Consider the following 22,540-nt stretch of genomic DNA (forward strand, 5'->3'; position numbering starts at 1 on the left):
CTCTAAACCCAGCAACTTTGCTGCCCCTTGGACTGGGACAACCTGATCACCACTGTATTGCAGTCATGGATGAAATGTTGTCCAGCAGACCAGACCTGACATACCAGCCCCTCAGGGACCCTGATGTGGAGTACCTCACAGATGGAAGCAGTTTATAAAAGATGGGGTATGTTTTGCTGGATATGCAGTGGTCACTCTGGACCCCACTGTCTGTCGAGGCAGAACCTCTGCCTCAGGGAACCTCAGCACAAACAGCAAAACTTATTGCTTTGACTCAAGCACCTCAGTTGACAGCAGGAGTCTGTGTGGATATTTATAGAGACTCAAAATATGCGTTCACTACCCTTCATGTTCATAGGGCCTTATGTAAGGAAAAGGGGCTTATTAACTCAGGAGGGAAAAAAAAGCATGATGTATGGACAAGAAATTCTTAAACTCTTGGATGCACTGTGGGCTCCCAGGAAGGTTGTGATTATATATTGCCAAGGTCATTGAGAGGGAAACACTGTGGTTTCTCAGGCAACCAGAGAGCTGACAGAGAGGCCAGGTTAGCTGTCTGCAAGAAATGGGAAGAAAATCCAGTCCCAGGTTTAAATGCTGCCCTTCTGCCTGGCCGACCATCTAACAGAATGGGAGCCAACATACTCCCAACATGAAAGTAAACGGTTTAAGACTGAACGAGAAAATTTTCTCCCAGGTGGATGATAGAGATTTTCTGATGGCCAGCATAGCCATCCCAGAGATTCTAGCCCCAGCCTTTATCAAACAGTTCCACAGGAGAACACATTGGACACACAGCACTTGAGACAGTTCTGAGACAACATTTCTATGTCCCCTGGCTCACAAGCATCACCTGGATGATCTGTAAACAATGTGAGGTTTGTGCTCACAACAATCTTTGTCAGGGGCCAAAGCTTCCACCAGGAATCCAAACTATAGGAGGAGCACCTTTTGAGGACTTGGAAGTAGGCTTCACTGAACTACCACGCTCATGGGGCTATAAATAGCTTTTGGGTTTTGTGTGTTCCTACTCTTACTGAGTGGAAACCTTTCCCACCTTCCCTGAAAATGCTAGGGAGATAAGCAGGATGCTTCTCCAGGAAATTATTCCCAGATTTGCTGTTCCAATAACTATTGGCTCAGACAATGGGCCACCTTTAGGGAAGAGGTGATATGATTACTGACCAAGAGTTTAAATATCAGATGGAAGTTACATACTGCCTATAGGCTGCTAAGTTCTGGTAAAGTTAAAAGGATGAACAGGACTTTAAGGCTCAATTGGGTAAGCTGTGTCAGGAGACTCCATTACATTGCAATTAACTTCTCCCTATTACACTGTTGAGGATTAGATCCATTCCCACTAGGAGGACTAGATTCTCTCCTTATAAGATAATGTACATGAGCCCCCCCACCCCCGCTCTTGTTAGGGGGCTATTGGGAGACTTAAGAGAGATAGGAGAATTAGCCCTGAGATGACAGCTTCAGGCCTTAGAGAAAACTTTACAGGTTCTCAACCAATGGGTTAAATAAAGATTGCCACTAACTTTGACCACAAGGGCACACTCCTTCAAGCCTGCAGGTTGAGTCTGGGTCAAAGAATGGAATATTCAACCCCTAAACTTCTTTGGAAGGGCCCTTTAACTGTTATTTTGTCCACCCTACCCAACTGCAGTAAAGGTTGCAGAGATAGGTCCCTGGATTCATTACACCAGACTCAAGTCTGCAGCTGTGAACTGGGAGTGCTCTCCAGATGCTGCTATGCCCAGAATCCCAAAAGAAATTCATTCACTGATGAAGTTAAGGCTAGAACCTTATGATTTCTTCTCCAAACCTTCTTTAGTCATCTACATGGAAGGCTTTGGATGCAGGGAAACCTCACATCCAAACCACACCACTCTGCCTTTATATAGAAGACATCCCTCATGCTTCCAAGGGAAGCCACATGGTTGAGCAAGACCTAGACCAATCCTATCACAAATGGCACTAGAAGAGCTAAGAAGCTGCTCTCGGGGTCCCCCAGGCATGACTCCCGTAAAAACTCAGCTGACTGTTAACAACAGAGAAACAATAGTCAGTTTGACTGCTGCATCCTAAACACTTAGCAAAAACAGTTAAAATCAAAACACAGCCAATCCAGGGCATTTTAAATAATAATAATAATAATAATAATAATAATAATAATAATAATAATAAAATAACTTAAGATATACACCTTGTATTAGCCCCCCAAAATAAGTAAAACTGTAGGCTACAGAAGGGATTCTCAGGCAGAAATTTCCGATAACTATCAAAAGATATTATCAAGAGGAACTGCCAGTGTCAGAAGTTTTTAGTTAATTTAAGGCCTATAGATATTCCTAACTTACATAGGTAGGCTTGGTGTTTGCTAGTATGATTATCCAGCCCTATGTAACAAAATTAAAGGTTTCTCTACTAGACACAGAGGTCATACTAGTAAAAGGATTTTACAAGATCAGATGACATTAAATTATTTAACTATATCTTATAAAAAGGACATCTGCAACATTAAAAGTTAAATGTTGTGTTTGCATTCCTGATATCTTTAAAAATGTTAAAGATTTACATTCCTATATAAAGGTCTTGTCCAATCTGGCCTTATTATGGGGACAGCTTCTCCTGGTTAAAATTATATATATATATATATATATATATATATATATATATATATATATATATGTGTGTGTGTGTGTGTGTGTGTGTGTGTGTGTGTGTGTGTAAACTTCTCAGCCCTCACACCTCCTGGTGAGAGGACTTCTAGTATATGTTGACATGTTCCACCTGGTGTAACATTTATTCAATATTCATGGTTTTTGTTTCTCTCATAAAAGCACTGATCCCCAGATGACTTTACAACCTGTTCTTCCCCAACCAGACTTGAAACCGTTCTGACTTCTAAAAGGAAACTCACGCCCCTTATGCCATGCTCCCTCATGTCCCCTCTCAGCTCAAAAGAAGCCAAAATGAGCCGTTGCCCCTCTTCTTACAACAATGGAGCCAAAAATAGATAGACAGTCAATGTAAATAATTAATTAGGTCAGGTCAGATCAAGGAGACTGATTTGGGGTGAGTTCCAGAAGTTGGAGACTGTTACATGAGACATTAAAATTATCTCAGCCCTCTACCCCTACCCTATCAAAGATTTGAAAGGGATACATAAGAAAAGGGGGGAATGATACACGAAGTCTGATTCCATCATAAAATTGGGATCCATCTTGCCACAAAGGCATAAAAAGCTAATTTCAGCTTTACTATAAATTACTGCAAATTCTAAACTGCTTTGAATGCCTGCCCACGCCTTGAACTCACCCATGCCTGGGTTTCCCTGACCAGATAATGACCCTCTCTGAGGTTCTAATGACCTTCAGAAATTTTGATGTCGGGCCAGCAAAAATATAAACTAGCCTTTGTGTTATGCTCAGCAGAGTTTTGTTATCTGTAAACCTCATTTTTGTAACCTGCTGGGCGATAAAGCTGCTCTTCTAAAAAGCTGCGGGGCTGTCTTTGGCTCCCATGATTTTTGATGAGAGAGGCAGCCCAGCTGGTGGAAATAATAAGCTTGCTTTAATTTGATTTTAATTGGAGTCAGTGGTCTTTGCTTTGCTTTGTTGTCTAACAGCACCCTTACTCTCTGGAGCCTGAGAAAGGTGTGGCCTGACCAGCTCTTGAGATACCCTCAGGCCTTCCCAGGTGTCTCTGAGTAAAGTCTTTAGCATTTCTTCAGTGGGGGTAAAGTCATTAAGGACTGCAAAAGCCCTTAGCCCCAATTTTATTTTCTCTCCAAAGTCCAAGGGTTTTAGTCTTTCTACTCTGCTGTCTTAACCCAAATATCACAATAGATTGGTCTAAATGCTGCCAGCAGTATCCATGCCACCTCCTGAATGCTAGGCTGCCTGGCAATTTCTTCCGCCAGATTCAGAAGTCCGTCGCTTTTCAAAATTACTTTCGTGGAAACTCCCAAGGCACAGGCAAAATGCAGACCACTTCTCAGCCACAAGGTACCACAAATGGCCTTGACTCCACATTCTGGGAGCATCAGTCTCCCTTCTGGGAAAACTCTTGAGTCCCATCTCCACTACCCATGGTTCTACTGCCCTTCTGAGCTTGCACCAGAATTAGCCATTCATCTCTGCCCACAGGAAACTAAAGCATTTCCAGCTTCCACTGCACGCCACCTCCAAATTGCTCCAGCCACTTACACAAGTCTCCGGGAACATATGAACCACGTGGTCAGGTTCCTCACAACAAACACCTCACCTCTGCCTATGAATTTCTCTGTTTTACTCAGCGTTTTTGCTGCTGTGACTAAAAGAACCAACCAGAACGATTCTAGACAAGGAAATGTTGAGGGCTCAAGGTTTCTGAGGTCTGACTCCTTGGCAGCCCAGATAATTCCCTCAGAGTTCCAGGTGAGGCAGAACATCAAGGCAAAAGAGCGTGGCTCTGGAAGGTAGCTCATAGAATGACCCAGAAGCAGAATAAGAGACTGCCCACCCCACATACGGAAATACAGACGCCATAGCCACGCCTCCAATGACCACTTCCTTCAATCAAGGGCCCACCTGCCAGCAGTTCACAAACCTGAATCCCATCATGGATACATTTACTGATGAAGTAAAGACTAGAACCCAATGATTTTTCCTCTAACCTTCTTGCATCATCTACAAGAAAGCCTTTGGATGCAGAAACACCTCATATCCAAACCACACCACTCTGCCCCTGATCCCAACCAGTGCACATTCACCTGACAATGCAGACTCCATTAGGTTCATTGCCATGAGACCCCAGAGTCTCCACACTTCTGAGATTTCTCAGAGTTAGAGTCCACATCTGATCTGAGGCTCAAGGCAATCTGGCATTGTGAGCTCCTGTCACATGAGGAGCAACATACAAGTCTCCAATGTATCATTAGACACAGTCCATACTCCCCCACACCAAATTTGGGACCTGGAAAGAAGGGATAGAATCCAAGCTGGGCAAGCGTGTTCCATAGCCCCATGTCTGGCAACTGGGGCACAGAGCATGAGGAAATTCTCCCAAGAGCTCTCGAAGGTCCGCCCCTGCCAACATGATAAGGGCAGCCCAAGTGGCCTTCCTCTTGGCTTGCCTCTGCTCAATCTCTGCGGCTTTCCTTTTGTCCCACGTTACTGGCATCTCTCATCTCAGGTGTCTCCACAGCAGCTCTGGCTTCTGCTCACATCTCCACCCCTTCCTTTCTCAGGGGGTACCTCCCGGGACTCAGAACCTGCTGTGCTTTCTTTGCCTGGCCTCCAAGGCCTTTCTTTGCAATCATGGTGGAAACTTCCATGAAGCCCTCACAGCAGCATCCTGCATACTTGCAGCACCACCAGCACCTAGTTAAATACTGTGGTCTGCTGCCATCTCCAACAGGAGCCCAGCCTCCAGAGTCCCTGGTTGTAGTGACCTCTGAATGTCTGGGCCCATTGTATAAACTGCACAGGCCCCTTGATGCAAGGACAGTACCCCACTGGTAGCTAACTTCTCAAGAGAATTGGCATCTTTACTCCTTGGAGACTGAGATAGGTGTGGCTTGGCCAGCTCCTGAGATACCTTCAGGCCTTCCAAGGTGTCTCTGAGTAAAGTCTAGCATTTCTTCAGTGGGGGTAAAGTCTTTAAAAACTGCAAATTCCTTAGCCCCATTTTTACTTTCTTTCCCAAGTCCAAGGGTTTCAGTCTTTCTACTCTGCTATCTGAACCCAAATATCACAATAGATTGGGATAAATGCTGCCAGCAGTATCAACACCACCTCCTGAATGCTACGCTGTCTGGCCATTTCTTCTGTCAGATTCAGAACTCTGTCGCTTTTCAAAATCACTTTCACAGAAACTCTCATGGCACAGGCAAAATGCAGATGGTGCCACAAGGTACCACGTTGGCCATTCATCTCTGCCCACAAGAATCTAAAGCGTTTCCAGCTTCCACTGCACGCCACCTCCAAATTCCTCCAGACAGTTACTCAAGTCTCCTGGTGCATATGAACCACGTGATCAGGTCAATCACAACAAACACCTCACCTCTGCCTATGAATTTCTCAATTTTACTCAGCTTTTTTGCTGCTGTGACTTAAAGAACCAACCAGAATAATTCTAGACAAGGAAATGTTGAGAGCTCACAGTTTCTGAGGTCTGACTCCTTGGCAGCCCAGACAATTCCCTTAGAGCTCTAGGTGAGGCAGAACATCTAGGCAGAAGAGTGTGGCTCTAGAAGGCAGCTCATATAATGACCCGGAAGCAGAATCAGAGATTGCCTGCTCCAGATATGGAAATATGGAAGCCATTGCCACACCCCCAATGACCACCTCCTTCAGCCAGGGCCCACCTGTCGGCAGTTCACAAACCTGAATCCCATCACAGATGCATTTACTGATGAGGTTAAAGCTAGAACTCGATGATTTCTCCTCCAAACCTTCTTGCATCATCTACATGAAAGCCTTTGGATGCAGAGACACCTCACATCCAAACCACACCACTCTGCCCCTGGTCCCAACAAGTGCACATTCGCCTGACAATGCAGACTCCATTGGGCTCATTGCCACGAGTCCCTAGAGTCTCCACACTTCTGAGACTGAAGTTAGAGTTAGAGTCCTGAGTTAGAGTCCATGTAGTCTTCTCTGAGGCCCAAGGCAATCTGGCATTGTGAGCTACTGTCACATGAGAAGCAACATACAGGTCTCCAATGTATTATTGGACACAGTCAATATTCCCACACACCAAATTAGGATCCTGGAAAGAAGGGATAGAATCAAGGCAAAACCAAATCCAGCTGGGCAAAGAATTCCTATAGCTCCATGTTCTTCTTCTGGGGCACATGGCATCAGGACGCTCTCTTCAAGGGGCTTTAGTGTTTTCATGTTTTGCCAATCTAACATTGTTTTTGTTTGTTTGTTTGTTTGTTTTTTGGCAGTACTGTGGATTGAACCCAGGGCCTTTCACAAGCTAGGCAATACTCTACCACTGAACTTCATATGTAGTTCCCTTTTTTATTTTAGTATCAGGGTCTTACCAAGTTTCTGAGTGCTTCATTAAGTTGCTGATGCTGGCCTGAGTCTTGGAATCCTCCTACCTTAGCCACCTGAGTCACTTGGAATAAAGATGGGCACCACAATCCCAGCTGATTATTCTGATTATTAATTACTGAACCAACCTTATATCTCTGGAATAAGCCTGCTTGTTTATGGTGTAGAATTGTTATAAATTGCTAAATTATATTTGCAAATATTATGACTTTTTTGTATCTAAGTTCGTCAGAAATATTGGTCTTTAGATTTGGTGTTTGTTCTTGCACTATCTTTGTTTTGTTTGGATTATCAGGTTAAAATTGACCTTATAAAGAGTGGCAAAAAAGTTCCCATCCTCTTTTGTAGAAAATATGATGTGTAATAAGTGTTAGTTACTGTTTTTGAACACTTGGTAAAATTTTAGTTTTCTGCTTCTTTATATCTTCTTCTTTTCTGAAATTTAATCTTTTTTGTTTGTTTTAAATGTGTCTATACTTATTTCTTGAAGTATTTTTTTAAGAAAACTTTTTCAAAATGCTTTTTAGATAATGGTAACATCTTTATCATATTGACATTTATGTTGGCATCTACAGATTACCTTTTTTCATTGTTAGAGATCTTCCTGAACTGGGAATGTAGCTCAGTGCTTGAGCACTTAGTTGACATATGCAAGGCCCTGGGTTCAATCCCTAGTAGAAAGAGAGGCAGAGAAAGTTCTTCCTGGTTCTTTGTATAAAAGGTGACTTTTTAATTTTTTGTTGTTATTGTTGTAGATGGCCATAATATCTTTATTTTTTAATTTTAACAGCAGAATGTATTATAATTTATATTATACAGATAGAGCACAATATTTCATATCTCTGGTTATACACAATGTAGAGTCACACCATTCGTGTCTTCATACATGTTTTTAGGATAATGATGTCCATCTCATTACACAGTCTTTCCTATCCCCACGTACCCTCCCTACTCCTCCCTCCCCTTTGCCCTATCTAGAGTTCATCTAATCCTCCCATGCCCCCCCCGCCAAGCACATTATGAATCAGTATCCTTAAATCAGAGTAAATATTTGGAATTTGTTTTTTTGGGATTGGCTAACTTCACATAGCATTTATTCTCCAACTCCATCTATTTACCTGCAAATGCCATGATTTCATTCCCTTTTAATGCTGAATAATATTCCATTGTATATATACAAAACATTTTATTTATCCATTCATCTACTGAAGGCCATCTATTTGCTTCCACAGTTTAGTTATTGTGAATTGTGCTGCTATAAACTTTGGTGTGGCTGTGTCCCTGTAGTGTGCTGTTTTTAAGTTCTTTGGGTATAGACTGAGGAGTTGGATAGCCAAGTCAAATGGTGGTTCCATTCCAAGTTTTCCAAGGAATCTCCATACTGCTTTTCATATTGGTTGCACCAATTTGTAGTCCCACCAACAATGTATGAGTGTACCTTTTTCCCCACATCCTCACCAACATTATTGTTGTTTGTATTCTTAATAGCTGCCATTCTAACTGGAGTGAGATGAAATCTTAGAGTAGTTTTCATTTGCATTTCTCTAATTGCTAGAGATGTCAAACATTTTTTCATATATTTGTTGATTGATTGTATATCACCTTCTGAGAAGTGTCTGTTGAGTTTCTTGGCACATTTCTTGATAGGGGTATTTGTTTTTTCAGTGTTAAGTTTTTTGAGTTCTTTATATATACTAAAGATTAGTGCTCTATCTGATGTGTGTGTGTGTGTGTGTGTGTGTTAAAAATTTGTTCCCATTCTGTAGGTTCTCCATTCACCTCACTGATTGTTTCTTTTGCTGAGAGGAAGATTTTTAGTTTGAATCTATCCCATTTATTGATTCTTGATATTAATTCTTGTGCTATAAGTGTCTTATTAAGGATGTTGGGGCCTAATCTGACATTATGGAGATTTGGGCCTAATTTGTCTTTTAATAGACAAAATGTCTCTGGTTTAATTCCTAGGTCCTTGATCCACTTTGAGTTTAGTTTTCCACATGGTGAGAGATAGGGGTTTAATTTTATTTTGTTACATATAGATTTCCAGTTTTCCCAGCACCACTTGTGGAAGAGGCTATCTTTTCTCAAATGTACATTTTTGGCACCTTTGTCTAATATAAGATAACTGTAATTATGCAGTTAGTCTCTGGGTCCTCTATTCTGTACCATTAGTCTGTAAGTCTATTTTGGTGCCAATACCATGCTGTTTTGTTACTCTTGCTCTGTAGTATAGTTTAAGGTCTGGCATAGTGATGCCACTTGCTTCACTTTTCTTGCTAAGGATTGCTTTGTCTATACTGGGTCTCTTATTTTTCCAGATGAATTTCATGACTGCTTTTTCCATTTCTATGAGAAATGTAACTGGAATTTTGATTGGAATTGCATTAAATCTGTATATTGCTTTTGGTAGCATTATCATTTTGACAATATTAATTTTGCCTATCCAAGAACAAGATAGATATTTCCATCTTCTAAAGTCTTCTTTAATTTCTGACTTTGGCATTGTGTAATTTTCATTATATAGTCTTTTAATTTTTTTTTTCTTTTTAGTTTTAGATGGACCCAATATCTTTATTTTATCTATTTTTTATGTGTTGCTGAGACTCAAACCCAGTGCCTAAGGCATGTGAGGTAAGTGCTCTAACACCGAGCCACAACCACAGCCCAAAAAGATGACTTTTTAAATCAAAACCTGGACATTATAATATTTTGTTCAGGATTCTGGTTCTTATTTAAACCTTTGGCTTTAGTAGTTCTTTCTGACACTATTCTAGCAGGGGAAGGGGAAAGACTATGTCCTTATTGACAGGTGAAAGTAGAAACCCATACTCTCCATTTGGCCTCCATTAACACTTGTGGCTCCCCCTCATTGCTGCTATGAACATTGGTATTTCTAGCTCTTCATATGCTCTCCCTGATACCTTCCTAACTGGAAGAAGTTGTAGTGCCTTCCTATGTTCCTTACATGACATGTACTGAAAAAAGAGAATATGGGGAGCATGAAGTGGTCTCATCAAGTGGGCACTAGTGAAATCCTGATTCACTAGGCCTCCTTTGCCACCACCCCAGCAAGTATACTGGAGCTCCGTGCTCATTGAAGATGAAAGTCTTGTCCTTACTAGAACTCTGCTGGAATGGATGGGTTGGGGATGGAGTACAGCAATTATTTTCTAAAATGTTCTTTTTGCTATAATGGCCCTTTCCTTATACATTAGCTAGAGAGAGCAGGGTTTTCTTGGGACATTACTATGGGTACATTTTTGACAATTTGTGTTGCCAGTTTCTCCAGCACCCAATTTGGAATATATAAGTGCCGCAGTCCGGCTGGGCAAAATAACCAGGAGGTGACAAGCAACTTGTGAAGGTTGAAGCGGGAACTGCTTTATTATGGGAGAACTCAGCGGGAACTGAGCAGGAACTCAAGGTAGCGGGCACCCAAGGTAGCGGGAGCTGCTTTATTGCGGAACAGCAGAGGTATATATACCTTACTGATTACACACAGCTTGTCTCAATTAGCATCATCTAGATACAGTAGTCAGCCAATAAGGAATCCCCATCATCTTAATGGTTCGGTGGCGTTCCCTCACAAACCACTCCTCCTGGCAAACTGCCAGGCGCCATCTTGACTTGATTTGCGGTCCCAACATATGAGAATAAAATAAATCTTTGTGAACTCACCATTGTGTAATGCCTTGGATCCTGAAGTCCCTAACCCATCTGCTGCCTTCTCTCCAACTTTCTTCTATGTTTGTTTTATTTTTAAATTCCATAGATTTTCAGCTTTACTTAATGGGAGGAATAGTGAGGCAAAAAGCACATCTGCTATATTTTTCTGAAAATACCCAAGTCTCTGCTATGTTTTGGATGTGATTTGTCCCAAAAAGTTTCATGTGTTGAAGGCTTGTTCCTCCATGTGGTTATGTGAGAAGTGGTGGTACCTTTAAGAGGCAGGGCCTACAAGGAGTTCCTCAGGGGCTCTGCCTCCAGAAGGGAATAAGATAGTTTTCATGGGACCCTGAGTTAGTTCTCCCAAGAGGATTGTTATAAAGAATAATCCTGACCTAACCCAAGTCTGGTTTCCTGTCTGCTGATATCTTTTTCTCCCAAACTTACTTCCCCTAGGATGCCATCCTTCATCAAGCTCTCAGGAGAAACCAAATTGATGGAGCCATGCAATCTTGGGATTTCAACATCAGAAACTGTTCACTAAATAAATCTTCATTATTTACAAAGTTATGTAGCTGCAGGCATTCTGTTATAGTAATTAAAATGAACTTTACATAGTCCTGCATTTTGAAATTCAGAATTTGAGGGATTTTAAGATGGTAATGTAATATACCATGGTTCTCAAGCTTGAATATGCATCAGAATTGCTTAGAGGGCTTTGTGAAATAGATTTCTGAGCTGAGAAAAAAAGACCTGGAAATTCAATAGTTTTAAAAGATTTCCAGAGAAAAAGGTCCACTCATACACTTTTGGTGTAATTTTTAATTATTATTAAATTAGTGCAATCACTATGGAAATCCATATGGAGGTTCTTCAAAAGACCAAGAATGGAACCACCATATGACCCATTTATACTTCTTCTTGGTATTTATCCTAAAGAATTACAGCCATCATACTATAGCAATACATTCATATCCATGTTTATAGCAATGCAATTGACAATATCCACATAATGGAACCAGTCTATGTATTTGTCAACAGATGAATTATAAGGGAATATATAAAATATATTCATACAACAGAGTGTTATTTAGCAATAAAGAATGAAATTGTGGGATTTTAAGGAAAATAGATGGAACTTGAGAACATTATGTTAAGAAAAATAAGCTAAACTCAAAAGGTCAAGAGTCATATGTTTCCTCTCATATGTGGAAGCTAGAGAGAAAAAGGGGGAAGAAGAGGGGAGCATCTTATTAAAATAGAAGAGAGACTAGTAGAGGACAGAGACCAGAGGAAGAGAGAAGGGGAGGGAAAGGGGAAGTACTGAGAAATGAAATTGACCAAATTATGCTATGTGCATATATGAATATGTACAAATGAAACCAACCATTATGTAAAATTTGAATGCACCCATAAAAATAAGACAATAATATTGAAGAAAAAAAGTTTCCCAGATATGAATGTTCATAGCAGTATTATTTATAATAACCCCAAAGTGGGAGTAAACTAAATATATATAAATGAATGCATAATCCAAATGTTCATACAAATATCAAATTCAACAGCAAATAAAATACAGAAATACAAATAAAATATCCATAAAATGGGATAATATTCATCCATAAAAGAAGTGAAATACTGATACATGCTACAATATGAATGAACCTTAAAATATTACATAAAGTGAAAAAAATCAATCACAAAAGGTCACATGTTTTATGGGTTTACTTATTGAAATGTCTAGAAATGGCAAATCTGTACAGCTAAAACTTCATGGTTTTCAGAGTTGGTGAAATTAGAGAAAACAGGGAGTGTCTGCTAATGGCTGTAGAATTTCTTTTTGGAGTGATGAAATGTTCTGGAATCAGATAGTTGTGTGGGTTGTATAACCTTCCAAATATACTAAACACCACTGAATTGTACTCTTTAAAAGGATGAATATTCTGGTATGTGAACTTTGTAGCAATAAAAAATTCTTGCTAAATGATACCCAATATATTCCAATAACAATAACAATATAATATAATACCTCACAAAAAGTCACTAGTGCTAACTAATATCCAGGTAAAAGGTCTGTTTCTATTTATGTAGATCAGTGTTTTCTAATCTTATCTGATTAAAAGAATAAACTGAGGGCAGGGGTCTTGGCTCAGTGGTGGAGCACTTGCCTAGCGTGTATGAGGCACTGGGTTCAATCCTTAGCACCACATAAAGATAAATAAATAAATACAATAAAATTATTCTGTCCATCTCTGCCATATAAATATATATATAAAGAAGAAGGGCTGGGGTGGTGACCCAATGGTAGAGAGCTTGCCCTGCATGTGTGAGGCACTGGGTTCAATTCTCAGCACCACATATAAATAAGTTAATAAAATAAAAGTTCATCAATATCTAAGTTTTTTTTCTAAAAAGAATAAATTGAGATCTTGTTCAAAATAGTTTCAAACTCCTTCAGTAAGGGTTTAAATTTTGGATTATAATCAGATGTAGATCTATAATGGTGCCTGTAATCTGTTCTTTTAACATTTGCCTAGAGTGATTTTGATTTTTCAAGCAAGTTTGAAAAAGCCCTTCAAATGATGAATGGATAAAGAAAATGTGGTATATATACACAATGGCATATTACTCAGCCTTAAAGAAGAATGAAATTATGGCATTTGCAGGTAAATGGATGCAGCTGGAGAATATCATGCTAAGTGAAATAAACCAAATCCAAAAAAAACAAAGGCCGAAAGTTTTCTCTGATAAGGAGGTGATAATCCATAATGAGGGGGGTGAGTGGGGAAGAATAAAGGAATATTGGATTGTGCAGAGGGGAGTGAGGGGAGGGGAGAGGGTGTGGGAATGGAAAGGACAGTGGAATGAGATGGGTATTATTACTCTATAGACATGAACGATTACACTACTGGTGTGACTCTACACCATGTTCAGCCAGAGGAAGGAGAAGTTGTGTTCTATGTGTGTATGATGTATCAAAATGCATCCTACTGTCATGTATATGTAATTAGAACAAATTTTTAATAATAGCCTTATGTAATGAGGAGCCCCCAAAAGCTTTTTCTCTTGAAAATGAAAATCATATTAAGCCTGGTGGAGTGACTCAGGAATTGAGGCAAAAAAAAAAAAGGATCACAAGTTTGAGGCCAGCCTTAGCAACTTAGTGAGGCCCTAAGCAACTTAGTGAGACCCTGTCTAAAAATAAAACATTAAAAAAGGGCTGGGGATGTGGCTCAATGGTTAGAACCCCAGTACCAAATTTTTTAAAAGAAAAAAAAATAAGAAAATCATTTTATTTTCTAAAATGTCTCATTGTTCTGGTAGAAGGCAGTTAAATTAATTTGCCACAGAATTTTTTTTTCAGAATTTAAATTTACCACATGCTTGTCCAAGAGAAATAAAGTCTTCATATTGTTGTGGGGCAGGATGCTCAGAAAACACACCAAGTCAATTTTTTTGTCCAAATTGAAGAGTCTTTATTTAGCTGGCCAGTGGGCAACTGCTCCCCACAGAACTCACAACTGTCTCTGCAAGGAACAGCCCCAAGACTGAGCATTTTATGATATTTAAAGGCAAAAACTACATCTGGGTTGACGTAGCTGTAAGCAAGCAGATACAGAAGCTGGATTGGGCAGTTAGCTAGACAAGGCAATGGGTACATTGGTATTTCCCACAGGACTTTCCAGGTTGGCATAGCAGCAAGCAAGCAGAAGGGAAGTGGGTCAAAATGACCCTAGTTGAGTACAAGTTAGAGAATGGTTACTAACATCTAGACAATCAATCTCTGACAAGGAACATTGCCCCCCCAAAAAATGGAAAGCAAAGAGAACCATTTTACATTGTATAAGAATTACTATTTTGTGTTGCAAAGTATGTTGTGCTAGGTAACTATTAATGGGTATAGAGTTGGGGCTTTCCCATGGGAGAAGCATTTCTTATATGATATGGAGTCTCGGGGTAAAATGGAATCTGATTGGTCATTGACCATATAGCCTGGCCCATAACAATATAATTGAGCTGTTTTAAACAATGATAAATGTTCTCTGTATTTGTAAAGTTCATTTGATGTTAAGTCTAATTATGTCTCCATAGTTTGTTCTCACAGTTAACAGATGTTAATTTTTTTCAACTGTAGATTTCTATTTTCTCATAGTTTTCCCTGTCTTGTTCCTTTTTTCTTCAACACATATGTAGCATTCTAAAAATTACGTCATTTACACAATGTTTTTCAAGATGAAAAATTTCTTTCTTTTCTGACAGTGCTTTTTAAAAATATTCAAGCAATAAAGAAAAAAGTTAAGTGTTAGGTCTGTTGAGGTGTCTAAGGGAACAAACTACCAGGCAATAACCAATCAGGCACCAAGAGACAAGCAGTAATAATCACCTGTAAATCAGTGGGGTCTTCTGACTGATCCTAGAAGGACATGGAGCTCAGCAAGATCCCCTGACCAACCCCAGGAGGACAAGAGACCCTTAAAAACCACCTTTTCCTGTCCCAATCCCTCCTTTCCTGCCCTAAGCTCAATAAAATTTCAATCCTGCTGAGCCTGGTGCGATTCTCCCTGGGACCACTCTGTTGGACTGGAGGGTCTCGCCCAGGAGCTAACCTCAATAAAGCCTCATTCAGCAGTTTTTAGTCTATCTCCTTTTGGTCACCAGTATCTGACCTTACATTAAGGTCTCCATATACGTGTCTACTTCCCAGAAATAACTTCTGTTAACATTGTAGTGTATTTACTTTCAGACATCTTATGTGTATATGCAAAAGTAGAATTATAATATAACTTATATTTTTTCACTTAATGTGGTGAACAACTTTTTATTTCAACCTTTAAAGATTTTCTTATCCACCAACTAAAAAACAATAAATAAATAGAAGGAAGACCACTAGAGTAGGGGAAGGGGAACAGGGGGAAAGAGGAGGAGAGGGAAAATGGAAGTATTGGGCATTGAAATGTATCAAATTATATTCCACACACGTATAAATAGGTCAAAAGGAATGCTGCCATTATGTATAACTATAATGCACTAAGAAAACTAAGAAAAACATTTTTAAAAGCTTATCTTTCTTACTAACAGTGTGCCATTTCATTGTGTGTGGATGTGTGTGTGTGTCCTAATTTATGTCACAATAGAAGTCATAGTGTTGCCATGCTACAAACTCACAGAAAGTATTAAGAAAATTTCAAAATTAAGTAGGAACATTGGATAAGTGATTTAGTCATTTCATAGGAAGTGAAAAACAAGTGGCCCATAATCTTGTGGAATGCTGTTCAATTGCACTAATTAAATAAAAATTCAAACAACAGTGCAATAGCACTTTTGTCTATTAGCTTTGAGTGTGGGAAAGCAGAGCTTCCTTCACTGTTACAAGGGTGAAAATTGGCACAAACACATCAAAAGAACAATTTCACATTCCATTTTAATATTTAAAATGTCTACACCCTGTGATCCAGTGGTTACATTTCTAGGACTCTAACCTATAGAAATGAATGAGTGCATAAATAAATATGAACAATTCCATATATTGCAGCAATATTTGAGAGCAAAATGTAGAACCAACCAGTAATTTTTCAATAGGTAAATGGTTAAATAAATGATGGTTCAATGCTCTGAAAATTTCTAATGAATGAAGTAAATCTTTGTGTATTATCATGAAACAAATAAATAGGAAGTAATTTTAAGTTAAAAAAACTAAATTACACAATAATATTCATGCTATTATCCTATTTTTGTAAAAAATGTTTCTTAATTTTATAAACTGTATATGTATTTATGTATGTATTTCTGTGTACTTGTGACACAAATACATGCACATACACGTGTATATACTTAGGATATGCACACATTCACACTAGAAAAATGTCTGGAACATAACACCAAATGTTAAAAATAACTACCTCTGATGATAAGACATTCACATCTTTATTTTAACAATAGATTTTGTTACAATGAAAAATCCAAATGCTATTTTTGCAAATATGTAATTTAATTATTTAGAATATACATTTATGATTGTGTGTGTGTGTGTGTGTGTGTGTGTGTGTGTGTGAATGGCAATTTCCATCTGGAAGTTGTTTCTGTGAAAATTGACAGTTTTAGAGCAGGTATAAATATGAACAATTGCAGCTTGGCTTTAGTTTAATGGGCAGAAATGCAAGTACCAAATGACGGATAGCAGAGCCATTGTGAAAAGGAAAGTCTATATGACCTGACAATTAATTATATGTAAGTGGAGAGATAAGGATGAGTTAAGACACTGAAAGAAATTTGTAGATAGCATTAACCTATGTAGTGAAGCCAGAGGAGCTGCTTTTCAGGGGGAAATCATGACTTCAGAGTCTAGACATATGTATTTGTTTATTGCTACCAAATAAATTACTCCTAAATTTAGTGGCTAAAAAACTTGTTTCAGGCCCATGATCTCTGTGCCTAAGCTGGAAAATCCAAAAGCTGGGAGCTAGAATATTCTGATGGCCCCTTTACTAGCATGTCTAATGATTGATGCAACTGGTGACTGGTGTCACCTAGGACCCTTGCTGGTACTATTGACCAGATCACCAACATGTGACCCCTTCATGTGGCCTCCTGGCTTCCCTAAAACATGTTGGCTGGGTTCCAATTGAGAGAGCATTCTGATGAGGGAAATTCAGAGAGAGATCTGGGTGGCAATCATATTGCCTTTTAGGACCTTGCCTTGGCCATCACAACACACCGTCTCTACTGTATGCCATTGGCTACAGTAGTCACAAGCTCCCTTCTTCAGATTCAAGGGTGAGAAAACTAGACCTCACCTCCCAGATAGGAGAGTGTTAGTTATATTGTAAGAGCATGTGGGCTGAAATAAATGCATAGTTGTGCCCATCTTTGGAAAACAAATCTGTCACACTTCATCAGACCTTAAGGTGAATTGTACTATTAATGGCTTCATGGATTATCACTTTGAGATAGATTTGCATTCTTTTAGTCAGCTTTTTTATTGCTGTGACTAAAATACCTGACAAAAACAACTTAGAGGTGAAAAAGTTCCTTTGGTGTTCATGGTTTCAGAGGTCTCAATCCATAGATGGCTGATTCCATTTCTCTGGAACCAATGTGAGGAAGCATTTCATGGTCCAGTGGATGAAAGCCACTCCCCTCATGGAAGCAAGGAAGCAGGAGGAGAAGGGTAAAGGGGCTACATGGCAGATGCACCCTTCAAGGGCATGCCCTTAGTGACTTACTCCTCCAGCCATGACCCACCTCCCTACAGTTATCACCCAGTCAGTTCATTCTAAGTAGGATGGATTGATTCAGTTACAACTCTCATAATATAATAATTTTACCTGTAAATAACAGAAGCTTTCAGGAGACACATCATATCCAAGCCATAACATTCACATAGCCTAAGGACTCCAATGACATTCAATGCCTTAATCTAAATAAATAAGTTACTATAAAGTTGGTGAGGCAACACCATTAATAGTAGGGAGTATGATTGGAGCATGAGAGTTTTAATCTTTGACTTAAAAGACATAATCTAAGAACTTTAAAAAGACTCAAAAGTCTTTCACATGGCTGTGTTAGCTTTCTGTTGCTATGACAAAATACCTTAGAAAAACAGTATATGAAGGAAATATTTATTTTGTCTCACAGTTTCAGAGGTTTCAGTCCATGGCCACTTGGCTCATGTTTTTTTGGCCTGTGGTGAGGCAGAACATCATGGCAGAAGGAAAGTGTTAGTTATATTGTAAGAGATAGATTTGCATTCTTTTAGTCAGCTTTTTTATTGCTGTGACCAAAACACCTGACAAAAAACAACTTAGAGGAGAAAAAGTTCCTTTGGTGGTTTCAGAGGTCTCAATCCATAGATGACTGCATGGGCTCTCTCTCAGCAAGGAGGTCCATGGAACATGGTAGAGGAGAGTGTGGCTGCGGAGTAGCTAATAGAGACCTCCGGAGACCAAGCAGGAAGCAGGTCTGATTTTATTGTGCAGTCACCATATATACATACTCAGACAGTAGCTAAGCAGATCACAGGCAGCCACTAATGCAATTTCTGGCCAACTGTCCTTGTAGTGACCAATTGAAGAGTGGGCCATGGAGCAAGTGCAAGGACTGCAACACAGGGCCTCATGCCCAGAGCTGTGCCTATGGGGTAAAAGGCCTGCTGCTCACCTGCTTAGCATGAGGGGAGTGGCCTGCCACTCAGATGCTCTTAATGTATGACATGTATGCAGTACTCCATGCACTTGTTCCTACCACTGCCCCCTCTGACTCTGCTGCAAGGACTTCAGCCAGCATTGATGTTTTTCATTCAGTGGCATTTTCGTGGTTACATATAGTGTCTCAAAACACAAGAAAAAATTATCACTGTTATAAACAGTAGGGCCAGGGTAATAGCATTATAGGGATTAGTTAATTTGGTTATCAGGTTTTTCCAATGTTCAGTCAATCCCTGGAAGAAAGAAGAGGTTGTCAATATAAAAACCTTCATTTCACTGATTTTGACAACTGCATTAGTAAGATTATGCATAGTCACAACATAGTTAGCATCCCAAGCGCCCTTAATATACTGAGAAAAATTGAAGAAGTGTAAGGTTACATTCTGAGATACAGCATATTGGATGACACAAATACTATGAAATTCGGGGTCACAAGTGAGCCTTTGCAACAGAATATCTAGTTGTTCCTGGTGAAGGTCTAGTTCTTGCTAAATGACTAAAATAAGGGCTCAGGACAGTTTATTTAAGTCATTTTTAACAGCAAAGGCTTCTTCCCTGACAGTAGACAAATTGTTTACAGTCTGAGCAGTCTGGATACTCTAAGTGAGTGAAGCAGAGGCATTGGCTGTGGTGGCGATGGCAGCTACCAGGACAATAATCCCAGTGATGATGAGGCTAATTGCAAGGTATGTCTGGTGTAGGATCTCACTCAGAAGATTCTTCATCTTAATGTCCTGTGAACTTCTCCACTCTCTGGACAGGCTCACTGGACGCCAGATTGCTGGGGGCACTCTGAGGATAAATATACATTTAGCTTTCATAGCAGGAATTAAATAATTTGTGAGCCTGCAGGATGTATTGAATGCACAAGGGATCTCTTGCATAAGTGATATTTGTGCCATCAGTATCATTGATTATTAGCATGGCAAAGGGTGGCATAACAGAAGCCTGTGCATAGTGGGTATGGGTATAATTTGGCATAAAGGCAAATCCATGGTCAGGGTCTGGACTCAATATTGACGCATTCATCCAGCCGGTTGCTACCTATTTGATGGGTCTAGCAGCTAATAATATTATGCATTATGCTATACTGATTTCCTGCATAATGGTTGGTAACAGCTTGTCCCATGTGGTTTTTGGGCACATAAGCTACATTCCAGAGAGCTGTGCCTGCCCAGGCACATAGATGTTGTTCTTCCCCAGAGATATTCTGCTTATCAAGGAGATAAGGTATGGCAGTGACACATCGATTCTATGGGATTCTGTCATTATCTGAGGGGGGCTTTCCAAAAAGCATTGTTTGGCATGTTGACAGCAAGAGTTTCTTGCATTTGCCATGGTAGAGTCTATGGCTCTAGGCAGTATTAACCATAACTCTATGGTGAGTGAGAGACAGCCCAACACATGATTTATTATAGTTATCTACAATAATTTCATTGACAAGAGCAAAACGAAGGGGACTGTCTGGATTACAGGTTTTACTATCCACTACAGAGAAACAAATAGGCAGGGTGAGTATGGAAATGCTGGTATTCCAGGGTACAGTTACCTTCTGGATGGATAGCTCAGGGTCAATAAGGTTTGAATTATTAGAGAAGACCTTGGGTAAAGCCCCTTCCAATTAGCAACAGCCAGAAGGGGTGATCTAGTGACCAAGCCTCCCAATTTACCTGATGGGAGGCTTCACTTTTAGCAGTGAGCACCACACACATTGTTAGCAGTGAGGACCATCATCATAGGCCCAGGGATGGAATTTCCACCAGGTAAAGGGGCCAATCAACAAGACCTTTAGTACCACCCCAGGTTACTTTATGTAAGGTCTGTTTGCCTTGTTGTGTCCTTTGTGGGATTTTTCCTCCAGAGTAAGTTCCTTCATCTTCTTGGTTGATGGCTCTGGGGGTCCAGGGCTTAACATACTGGCAGGCCCCCAGATGGGATGAGGTTCCTGTTAACATATGCAAACCCTCGACCCATGGTTAGAACAGGCCCCGGACCATTCCATTCATTTGTTATGGGATCCTTCCACAAAACCATAGGTAAATGGGAGGGCCCCGTGAGGAGGTCCCAATGCTTATGGGCTGCTGTTTCTGTAGAAAATTTTTGAAATTGAAAGAAAATTTAAAGCAAATAAGGTTTTGTTCAAGGCATCACAAGGGGACTTAGTATAGTTTTCCCCCTCTGTTTTGTACCATGGTCTTTAATTCCTTGTGTATTCTTTCTATGATGCCTTGAGTCTAACAGTAGTAGGGGATCCGAGTTACGTGCTATCTATGCCAATCATTGCAAACCGCCTGGTAAGTCTTGCTAGTATATGCTGGCCCATTGTCAGTTTTAATAGACTTGGGAACATCCATAATTCTAAAACATTTAAGTAGATGGGAGATGACCTTTTTTGTGGTTTCTCCTGTGGAGGCTATGACCATCACATAGCCTGAATAGATATCAATGATTACATGAATATATTTTTTCCAAAAGGTGCATAATGATTGACATCCATTTGCCATAAAACATTAGATTTTAACTCTCAAGGGTTCACTCCAGCAGGTTGTAAAGGGCCAATGGAAAAAAAAAAAAAAAACAGGGTGCATATTTTTGCAGTCTCTGACTAGCAGTCTGCAAGCCTCTTTTAGTCCTGTCTTTATGCAACTGCCATGGCTGAGGCCAGCAGAAAGGCTTGAGCATCTTGTGTCCCTCTATCATGGGTGGCCAAAATCCAGTCATCCAGTGTGCCATTTTGTACTGGCACCACTGCTGCTCTATGTTCCTTATTTAATCTGTCCCAGATCAGTTCCTTGACTAAGGCAGCCCTCGCTCCCTCATGAGACACCTTCCTTTCTACTGCCTTGTTTACTCTGCAATAAAATATGACACATCCTCAGTGGCTTTCTGCCTGAAGCCCTGTATAGAAACTGTAGTTCCCCCAGCTGATAACTTCCTCCAGGCTCTCAGAGCACAGAGCTGCACCTGATCAAAATAATCTGGTGGGCCTGTGGCTTGTACTGCAGGGGAACTCTAGATTCCTTCTTCCTGCAAGCATTCAGCTGAGAGGTTAACATTTGTGGTGTGGTTATGATCCCTCTTCTGTTGACATTCATAATAGAAAAATGCCTTCCATTTCAAAAATCTTGCAGGCTCAAGAGCTGCTCTGGCTAGGACTTTCCAGTCCTGAAGGCAATTGAAGTTTAAGACTGAGTGATTCCAGCATTTGCTCTGCAACGCCCCCTGGGGTCCATCCTCTTTCACTGCCTTCTTTAACTCCTTCAGGGTACCCAATGCACATGGATAACAAGTGGCAGGGCACTGTGGTAGGGGGGCTGTGTTGACTGCGAAGGCTTGTACTCCCTTACCCCACTTTTCATCTTTTATCCTACATAGATCTTCAAAGGGATCTCTGGCCTCTTGGAATGGGTTTCTAGGAGACCATGGCTTGGGCCTGTCTGATGGCCTGGTCATTTCTAAACTATTATAGTCCCTTGTTGACTTTGGCATTGCCTCATAAGGAGGCAGTTGCCATTGACTTAGGAAAGGATACAGTCTTTGCCTGTCAGTAGAAGACACACTTGTACCATTTGTGGTCACCTCTTCCTGCACCATGAAGCTAGAGGTATTGTTCCC

The sequence above is a fragment of the Marmota flaviventris genome, chromosome X (genome assembly GCF_047511675.1).
Source record: "Marmota flaviventris isolate mMarFla1 chromosome X, mMarFla1.hap1, whole genome shotgun sequence".
Taxonomy (NCBI): domain Eukaryota; kingdom Metazoa; phylum Chordata; class Mammalia; order Rodentia; family Sciuridae; genus Marmota; species Marmota flaviventris.